Here is an 11,330-nt window from a genome sequence, read left to right as displayed (position 1 = left end):
TTGACAGAAAGCTGAGGAATAATGTGCATCCATCTAAATCACAGTGTTTCTCAATAATGTAAAACACATACGTGTTTAACCTGATAGGAGCACGGCACAAGGATTTGCAAACACATCCACATTCCTGCTTCGAGACTGACGGCCTCATGCTCCAAGTGCTGTATTTACATAGAGAAATCTCCCTGCGGATGTGAGATCCACCGCCATGTGGAAGTACCCCTGCCTGTCCCACACAATGAGGGTGCAGGCAGCGATGCAGTGGAGGTGAGCAAGGGCTCAGCCCGGTTCTCTGGTTCCTGAGCGCTGGGCCATGCCTTCCTGCACCCAGCCCATGGCAGGCTGCTGCTGCCCAAGCCCAAGCATGCCCATGTTACACTTGAGTCACGCCAAGGTTAATAGGCCCATTGAGATCAAGATTCTGCCAGAGTAAGAAGTAAGCCTGGAGATTAAGGTCTTAAAAAAATTAGTCCCATTCTTTATGTTTGAGAGGCAATATCCAAAAGGTGTTAAATACGACTGAGACATATCTTCTTATACATATTGCCCTATACAATCATTTTACAGAAATATTGGTACTGACAGCAACTGAATTCAACTGGATAATTAATTCAACTACTTCCATAGAATATCAGCCTCTGTATCCATATCACTCACAAAAAATTGGAGTAGAAATAAAAAAACAAGCAGATGTATTTGGTGGCAAATGAGTATCTCTCAGCAGAACTAAAGTCTCATCTGCAATCCTGTAATCCAAAGGTAGGTCTTTGAAATGTAGTCAAGAGATCTGTTTCAGTCCTGCTTTTACAGTAGTACATCATTGGAAATGACTTCTGGGGCACTGAAGCTGCCTGAACTGGCAATTTGTTAAATTGAAATGTGACATCTCAAAAAAGAAAAAAAACAAAAAAGGTGGAATGATCTCAATGCAAAAATAACACAAAATCCGAAACCTGCTTTTATAGAAAAAGTGAAAAACTGTTAGTGGCAAAATTGGCACATGGCAATTATACGTGACTATGAATGTGAATTGTAAAGAAGTATGGTACAGCCTGGTTTGCCCCACCTTGCTCATTCAGAAAACAAAGCCCAAATCCTTACTCAGACTAAAGACTTGGCAGACACGCTCAGCTGCTTACAAATGATTTAGGAGCAGTGAACACCGAGAACTCAACTCCAATCAAAATAAAAGACACAGCTCAATGCAGCACAGTGAGCATCACTTTCATGTTGATTTGGTAAAACCAAGCACAGATTTACTGATAGAAGGGATGAGAGGAAAAACAACAACAACAACAAAAAAACAACCAAGCAAAAAAGACCTCCTCAAATCTCAGTGCAGTAGGAACAGTTCTGGCCTTGAGATAAGAAAGTGTCCCAGACCTCCTATTAAATAACACCTTAGCAGGTGAGTTACTAACAATCTGTGAAATAGCAGAAACATCACAAACTCTATTCTTCTTACCAACAGAGCTAAAATCATTCTGCAAGGCAATATCTACATTTTTTGTCTGCTTATTTCATTCACTCAGTTCCTAAATCAGCAAAATTTAGCAATCTTCAATATCTCTCAGTGATGAGTGAAATTTCTTTTACTACTGTGAAGGAGGGAGGAGGTCAATAAGGCTTGGGAAAATTTTCTAGTATGATCTGTAATGTGAATTTGGCAGAAAAGAATTTGAGAACATTTCTTTGGAAAACAATCAAAGGGCAACATTTTCCCCTTGGAGCTGCATGGTAGTTCATGACTTATATGCTCCAAAGGAACTTGCTACTTTGATTATTAGGGTAGCAAAATATCCAGTGTCTGCCCAACAGATCAAACACAGTGGCTTTTCCTCTCTCTGTATTTCTCTGTTCAGGTAGGGCCATGTGTGTCTATTAACATACAGATGAAGATTGAATGATGCATCTCTGCTCAGGAAGATTATAATCTGAGTTAGGTATGAAGAAGAAATGTAAAAAGTACCAGGGCCAGTGGCAGAAATTTAGGCTCAGCCTAGCAGAGAGCAACGCACACTTACTCTTACCTGGATCTTGGCTGCTCCTTGGGTACACGAAGCGTCAGCAACTTTGTGGCTACCTGCACACAGAAAAGTGACTGATAAATAACTGGAGGAACTGGACAGCTTCTGGGACAAGTAATCTCAAGCCTCTTGAATCCATTAAGGCTCGTGTTAATCATTACAAACGTTAAAATATGGAACCTGCTGCTATGGAACAGTATGGTGGCCAGTACAACTGGGTTCAGAGAAAGACTAGGCAAATTAATGGAGAAAATGTCACTTGAATCAAATCACGGTTTGGACTGGGTGCATGCTTCAGTTCCACAAGTTTCTGAAGCACCAATCAACAGAAGGGCAATGCCAGGCTCCCTCACTCTGAGGGTGCCCCATTCCCATAGCCTTCTCTAAGCATCTCTCCTAAAAAATGACAAAAGAAGGAGCCTGTGAGATTTGGATCCCATTCTCTCTAGACATGACAATTCTTACAATATGATTAGTGCAATCATAAAAACAGATTCTTTAGGCATGAAAATGGCTTTGGCTGGAGTTTAAAAGCTCTAATTTTAAGAAAAAGTTGTATGATACATTTTCAGAAAGGGTCAAAATAGAGCTCAATTACAAGTCTGATTTTTTCATAGACCAACCTCAGTGGAGGGACACAAAATCCTGAGGCCTTCTTTGCTGTCACTGCAGGTACTGGCTCATCCAGAGGATTCTTCAAAGCACTTCAAGAACCTCTTGCCTTGAATCATCGTCTACACCAGCATCCCACATTGACACAATCCCAACAGCCTATTTTTCCATGAGCAGAGAAGTACTACACTCATTTAAGGAGAATGACTTCAATGGACCATTCTCCCTCAGAGCGTCTGTGTTCTACCAAAAAACAGGCCTCCTCTCTTGCTCCCCCTATCCCACCTTGCCAAGGCACTTAAAGCAGCCTTTTTTGTACCAGCACAACTAGCCAACACTACAATCGCAGAACTCCGTGCAACCAGAAAGCTCATACTTAATGCCATCTTTGCTGCGTCAGTGACAGTGCAAGCTTTAAAGCAGCAGGCTACTAATTCTACTGTGTAAAAAGCCAAGCTGTTTCCAATCTACAAATATGTTATATTCTGTTCTTTCTGCAGTATTACTAATTCCAATTTCTGCTTAATGCTCTGCATTTGAATGGGACTCCCAATTATATGAGTCACTGCAACTATTTCTTTTTCTTTTGTTTTTTTTTCTTGTCACGAACATGTAATCTGAATCCATAACTGCTGGAGTTTGAAGCTTGCTCTGCACATTTGAAGTGCCATGACAAAATGGGTTGAAATGTTACATACAGTTTTGAGTTGCTCGTGGCAAGCACTGCTGCCTGAGTGTTTTGTCATTGCTGTCACTTCCTTGCAAATTGTGGCAGAGAGGTGGAGGTGATCTCACCTTCAGCACAACCCCTCCCTATTCCAGCAGGCCAGAGAATGATGTAGTTGCACATTGTGGCAGAGGCAGCTATAAGACCATCCTAAAATGGGGGGAAGTGAGAGAAGAGAGGGTGAATTGCCCAGTTACCTGCAGTATGTTTCACCTTCAGGAAGGCACATCACACTGATTAGTGCTAACGAGAGTATAAACATCCCTTTCAAACACCACTATACCTACATGCATTAGCTGTGAATTCTTTACAGTCTTGGTATGCATGTAAGGCATGCTGAAGCTTACCTGTCATATCCACACTGCCATAAACAGCATCTGGCTGAGGAGGAGAGTACAGTCCACATTCACATTCTTTCTTTTGAGCAGCCCCTTCTACACACTTCTGAACATTCTGGATGACAGCCTGGGATCAAACCTACACTACGGAGGCTCCATATAGCAGAAGTAGCATCAGAGCACACTCTTTCACAGTGGTTTGTTTAAATTTCTCTAGAATGAGAGTGGTATCATAGGAATGGCACTGGCAGAGGCTGCCCAGAGTAGATGTGGATGTCCCATCACTGGAGCTGTTCAAGGCCAGGCTGGATGAGGTCCTGGGCAGCCTCGTCTGCTGGGTGGCAACCAGGCCATGGAGGGGGGTTGGATCTAAATGGGCTTTAAGGTCCCTTCCAACACAAGCCATTCTGTGATTCTATGAATTCCTCGTCAAGAGAGTCCAGGCACTTTATAGGATTAAGAGGCAGAAATAGGAACTGAAAAAGTTTAAAATATATCACTGGGGGAAACGAAACAAAACAAAGCCAACAAACAACAATGACGAAAAAACAACCAAACAAAAGCCAACAATATCCCACAATGTTAGTGTATAATACAAAGAAGTTTTGTGTTACACGGTATGAATTGAAAACCAAATCCCTCAATGAAAATAATACACTACTCAACTGAATAAATCCTTTCAAATAAGTACAATGCCCACACCTGCATAAATGAATTTTGGTGGTGAATCATGTGCTCAAAAGTCTGATTTAAATGGACAAATGCTGACTCTGCGCACATTTGTGGTCACGTTGGCAGTGTAGGTTATTGAAGAAAATGTCTTTTCCTCACTTGTGAAAAGCTAAATTTACAGCCTACGCACAATGCTTTTCTGGGAAAGCAAATTTTCTAGGAATGTCAGTTACAATTTTAGGAAGGAAACAATGTGGTAATTTTAAAATTCAAATTAGGTGTTGGTGCAGAGAAAGAGAAGAAAAGCTTGAGAGCTGAGTTGTGGCAAAATACTGTGGAACAGGTGAAAAAAACACATTTTCTCTTGTAGCCTCCTTTCTCATCTTTTTTCACACCAGATTCTTATTTGAATAACTGCTTTCCTTTCAAAACTTCCATCCTCTGTCAGTGTAGTGCAGGAAAGTACTGCTGGAAAAGCTTTCCTTGTACTAGAAGATAATTACTAGTTGTTCACTATCTCATTACAAAATCCTTGCAGAGGCCAGGATTTTACCATGCAGATGCTAAAAATTGTCAATATTATATCTTATGTAGGAAAAACTATAGTGTTTCTTCTATCCACTTTCCCCTGGAAAACCCCTACTTATTTGGAAGATATGGCACAGTGTAACACACCTTTTCTACAACATCTGCCTGATTTAATTTAAAGGCAGGGTGGGAACCTGTTAAGAACTACGCTAGGTATGTATATTGTAAAGAACTCTGTCATATCAACAGTGTAACAAAAATTGAAGATCATTATGCCAAAGCCTCAGCTTTTGGTGGGCCTCAGAAACGATGGTATTCTTATTTTTAGAGACGACTATAGCAGTAACTCAACATGACATGGGAGACTTTAAAAACAGCAAGTCTGATTTAAACCAATGGAAAAGCCAGGAATACAGACTGGAGACTGTACTTAATGCACCATATTGCATCTGAACATTTTGTTCCTACCAATCTATCCAAAGCATGACGTTTTGCATTTCATATTAGCATTCTGAAGACATGAAAGGATTCTTCAAACCGATGTTCATATATGCCATGTCAGAGCATGTACTCTGACTGCTTAGAGAGCTGTCATGTCCGCCTTTTACTCATGTGCCCACCTTCACCTCCACCTTCCAATCATCCCTCCTCCTATTCCCCCAAAAAACCCTGGGGCTGTTTTTATTGGTAGCACTATTTCAGCAGGAAGAGCTCTACAAATATCATTAGCTCAGCAGGAAGAGAGCTACAAATACAGTTTGTGGGATTTGAACTCCACTTTGGATTTCTGCAGCATGTCAGCTGTTATGCATATGTACCAAGAGTGAATGCTAACAAATCACTGCAGTAATACTTGATGTTTATATACAAATTCTCATCTTCAAAGCACTTCAAAATTTCCCAGTTCTACAAAATCTGGGAGAGGGAGGAAGAGATACAGGCAAGAGCCTTTCTTTGGCGTTGATCTTGATACAATCACTGGTGGTCCCTTTAAGCTTCGCCATATAGAAAGAATTTTGCAGTCTGCAAAATTTGACTGAAGGGCTAAATTGCCACTAACAGCAAAAACTTTAAAAATAATTCCCCTTCCATACAGACGGCTCTTATCAGAAACTCTGTTCTTACCTTTGAGTTGAAAACCAGAAAAACCTATGATATGAGCAAAATGCTCTGGGAAATTAATATACATATCAAAATAAAGGACATCTTGATTTCAGAAAATTTTCATGGAAAAAAAAATAATCATATTCCAAAGCACTAAAGAAACATAGAACATAATAATGAATCTTAGGTATTTATAAAGATTTTTATAGGGTAAACCAGTAATTCCTCATGAATTACTTCAGTGATCCAATGGGAAGTGAGCTTTTGTAGCTGAAAGGAGCCCGCATTAACGTGCTGGCCAGCAGTGGATAGGAAAATGAAGAAAACTTATAGTGCATTGTTACAGAGTGTGTTACAGAGCCCACTTCTCCTGATCACAAAGCAACAGAAGGATTTTCCTCAATGCATGAGATCAAGCACAATATTCTGCCCGCTGAACGTTTCAAACAACTGCTTCCAAGAGTTCAGCGCCCACATCTAACACGTCCTCTGAAGACTATTTCCACCCTATTGGCACCCAAACGCAGCTAGCAGGTATTGCCCTGAGCGTTGGAACTCCTTCTGGCGAACAACGTGCAGGCAATGCCCCCTCCTGGCTGTGCAGGGCAGGCAGCAGCAAACGAGGCCTCCAGGTACGCTATTTCGGGGTGGTTTGGTTTTTTGCCTGGGATGGGTCAGGCTTGCAACCCTTTTTCATTATCACCCTGAAAATGGGTGTGAAGTGAAACAAAACCTAACTTTTTACTTAATGAGAAAAAAAAAAAAAAAAGAAATTGTAATTAATGTAACATTCTATTTCTTGAATATTCCATTAGGCACGTGGGCCAGCCTTCCCACTTGAAAGCATGGTTTGTATTCAACATGCTTTCTAGGGCACAGAGTTTTGTAACATAACATTTATGTTTATGATTTAGAAACATAGACATTAAAGCAGTTCTTATGTGATTTATGCTACAGTGAGATTCCTCTTTTGTTTAAAGCATTTCTGTGTCTGAGAAAATATGGAAGCATGTTAACATACAGAGGAGTGGGAAATGCATTCTGAGATGAAAGGTTACATGCATTCCAGAAAACATTCCAAGGAAATCAAAAGGCAGTCTTTGTGGGACAACTGTAGAAGTGCCAACTCTTCTTTTACGCAATTTTACTTTGGGGGAAGTAAAAAAAAAAAAAGAAATAAATTAGTTTGAAAGTTTAGCAAGTGATTTAAAATAAAATGAAAAATATTGCTGATGAATAACTATAGTGGAAAGTGTTTAGTTACATATCAATTAAATTCTCTCCTTACTGCATCTGCAATACCTCAAGTGATGTTTTCTCTGTCTGTATTCTCCTTCTAGCAAAGTATCCTGAAAAAGCAGAAACTGTTAAATATTTCACAACTGGAAGAAAGAAAGAGAATGAAACTTTTTTTTTTTTTTTTAATTGAGACTTCCCAGACTTCCCTTCAGAAATAAACTGAACTTCAACATGCTTGAATTACATATCCTTCTGTTTACAGCCTCCCACTTAAGTCTAAGCTAAACAACAACAGTGGCAGAAGAGAGTAAATTTGAGGAACTGAAATGAACTATTTCTAGTTAACAGTTAAGTGAAGCATTTTCCTGTACACCAAAATAATGACGTTTGGCGCATCACCTACCAAACCTCAGTTTCTGAAAAATACAGCATCATCTTTCTCATTTGGCTAGTTAAGATCTTTTAATTTTTCTTCCTCAAAGTTTAAGCTTCTTGCATTTGCTGCTTTTCATTTAAGTCTGCCTGTAAAGAAAATCAGAAGAAAAAGAAGGTGATTATGCTGGAGCTATCTTTGGCTGCACATTGTCTTTGTGGTTTTGACACAGCGCAGTGCAGTAAGACAGACATTATCCTACCCACCCTTGTGTTCTGCAGACATAACGGTGTTGCAGCCTGTACTTATGTGATAACACTTTATCGTACTACTGTGTGCGACCCCAAATATGGTGTGTGTGCCATGGACAGGAAGTGATCTGGGACAGCCATTTCTCGTCTACCCTTGTCTTGGGAGATAGGCTAATTTACCTGTGTTCTCAGACAGCCTTTACCAATAAACACCAAATCAGAAAAATTGCTTTGGGATTTGGTTGTTTTCACTGTTTTCCTTTGCTGCAGATGTTTGTTCTCTAGTGTAATACATTTTATTGAAACTGCTGGAATTAGAAAGCATTACTGAAAACAAACAATAAAAAACATATTCCTGTGTTGTTGCTTGTCTTTCTTAATTACAAACACAATTATGAATGTGTATCATATTCTGGAAATCCAGACTGCTGTAGATTCTGAGCACTTAATTTGCAATGCAGTATTTATAGGGGACGGCACAAAGGTACTAAGACATTTTAGGGAAATCTATAGTAGTGATAAAGTGTAGCCATCCTTGATTTGATAGCATTTAGAAATGTGGAATCACTAGAACGAAGACCACAAATATTGGAGTTTCCTGGGGAATTTATATGCGTTTTTCAGAATCAGCATACATCACTGCAAAGAGACAAGAGAAACAGGAGTGAAATGAGACAGTCCTTCCAAGAATCGTGAAAGTTGTTGACACAACTGGAAATGGCCGAAAGGTCCTTCAAAGGCTCCACTAAATCTGATCTGAGTCTAGAGACACACTCTCAATGTGTTTCATATAATTTTGATACAGTAAATGGATTTGTCCCAGAAAACTTGCTGTAACTTGCAGTAACTTGCCACTTTAGGAATGTTTCGGCTTGCGCATCCCAGAAATCTCTGCTATTACTTACTAATACATTTCTCTAATTTCCACACGTTTTGTAAAGAAGAAAAGCTCTTAGCAGTGATGTTAATGAAATCAAGGTCAGGTGAAAATCATGCATTTCATTTGTTCTGTAGGACAGGAAATATACAGCACTGGCTAGGTTCTCTCTCATTTATAAAGATACACTGAAAGTGAATGTGAAATCAAGTAAGTAGATCTAATGATGTATCATTGTTCCAACTGATATTCCCAGTTCATATGTAATCCATATAAATCCATGTAAACACTATTTCCAGATAATATTATATATTTAATACCTTTCTGCTCAGCCTACAGTGCTCATTGTGCTCTATCTAAAACTGTAACAACACATGAAGTTTAAAGTCTTTAATGCCACCTGGTAGCTGAAATAAACACACGCAACATTTTCATGGTCTAGCCACATTCTAGTTGGCTTACTTTCAATAATTTCATATGCTGGAGAAAGCAGTTACAAAATAACAATGGCCACCCTTCTGGCTCTCTTCTGGCTTTCCAGAACTTTCAATTTACAGATCTCTCTACAGAAAAGCAGGTTACCCTACCACAATTTAAGCCTACTGACAATAGCTTACTTGCATTTCATGAACCCTGAAGAAGTAACTCACAGACTCCTCACAGTCTGCAAATCACATCCTGGAACCTGATCCATTCCATTAAGACAGCTCTTGAACACTTAGGCGTCAATCAACTGAGGTCTAGAACTGGCGTGAGTGTGTGACTGCTGATAAGAATTGCAGGATGTGTAACATAGGTGCATCTAACCACTTATTTATTAAGCACATATTGCATATGCTCCATCCCAGAAGCTGATCCTGAACTCTGGAAAAGGAATTTTATCATTGACATCTCCCAGAGCAGGATTTGGCCCATGTTTCTTTAACACATGGTGATGCTGAAGATATATGTTGTTATATTACTGAATATTTTTTATCTTATCACATGTAAGCTGACTAAACTAGGAGCTATTTATAGAGGCTAATTCACATTCTTATGGCATATGGATGTGCTTTTTGCCAGCTTTAGCATGAATACAGTTTATATTCATTAAAGCTGAGCTAGCTAATTACCATAGAATCAGTGAAAAGCTTTTTTAGCAATAGTACCTCAAGGTTGCCAATAGTTTCATTTGGGATTCGGAAGGACTGTGAGCTTCTGATCTTCACCAGTGAAAACAGCCACAGCACCTGCCTCAAAGGACTCTGCCTCTGGGCTGGGCTCTCCCAGGAGACCTTCTTGATCAGACCCCTAGCAGTAATCAACGATAAAAAATATGTGAATTAGAACATCCTCCCATTTTCTATAAGACCAGTGTCAGCTCAAAGACATGAAACGATACACAAAGCCCGCTTTTGAGAACTTTACTGACACAGCCAGCATCACTCCTTCACTGCCCAGGCCAGGCAGATGCTGAGATTATGAAGCTGCATGGGATGGCAGCCGGAGGTGCTGACTCAAATAGAAGTCCTCCTTTGCTGACTGGTTAATGCAATAAAAGCAATTTCATTCAAGCACTTATTTTAGAAGTGAATGCATTCTGGAGAAAATAGATAGTACTGGGCACCAAAAGCAATAAACATGGTGGAAGATTCATAGAATAACAGCTGGGGGAAAAAAAAAGTAAGCAAAACTCCATACCTTAGGTTCTATATCTGCAGCTATTGGTGATGCTGAGAGTGATGCATAGATATCAGATGTACCTTCCTCAGATGGAGCAGGGAAGGGGGTAACTGCAGGTGGGGCAAGTTCAACTATATACTGCCAGTGTATATATATAATATAAAAAAAAAAAAGGAAAAGAAAGAAAAAGTAATTCAAGTTTAATTATTGCTTGGAAAATTACAAAAAATAATATCTTTCTGTGTGCATACTCTCCAGGTGCTAATAACTGGAAAGCATACCAAAAATGATTATAGATCAACTTTAATTTCTAGCTGCATCTCAAGAGAACCTGTTTATAACTGGGAAAGAACATATGATTTTCATAATTTCATAACACTACAGCTTCTTACTCATATGGATAATTACATTTAGAAAACACAGTGCCTAGATAATGTGCAGTCTTCACAATGCAAATTTCACTCCTGAACAGGGATCTTGTTGTTTTTTGGAATCAAAAACCCTCCTGACATTCAGAAAAGACCCTCCAGACATTCAATGTGCTGCAGTAAAGTTGTAGCAACACTGCATCAAACATTTTAATACGTCACTGTAATTTAAGAATCACTGACGGTCCAATTTTTGTTGCTGGATCAACTTCTTGCCCCCATTTCTCAGTCCTGTGCTCATGGGAACACCTTGCTGGAATTATGCTGGTGTTTGAACTGCTGCTCCAGGAATGCTTAGGTAAGGAAAGGACATTTTCTCTCCTGGAGTACCTGGACGTAGCACTTGTCCTTCATCCTCATTCGGTCTCTCTCAAGTGATGCAGAATGCTGCCTGGAGTCCTCTAAGGGACCAAGGTTTTGTGTTTCTGTTTTTTTCTTTTTTTGTGTGACATGTCAATCAGGGTGTCAGAAGGCACTTTTGAATGACTAAGAAAC

This window comes from Lagopus leucura, unplaced genomic scaffold, assembly GCF_019238085.1.
Source record: "Lagopus leucura isolate 7727_CA_CO unplaced genomic scaffold, USGS_WTPT01 Super-Scaffold_739, whole genome shotgun sequence".
NCBI classification, from domain to species: Eukaryota; Metazoa; Chordata; class Aves; order Galliformes; family Phasianidae; genus Lagopus; species Lagopus leucura.
The sequence above is the reverse complement of the archived record's forward strand: the minus strand, read 5'-3'. Positions refer to the sequence as shown.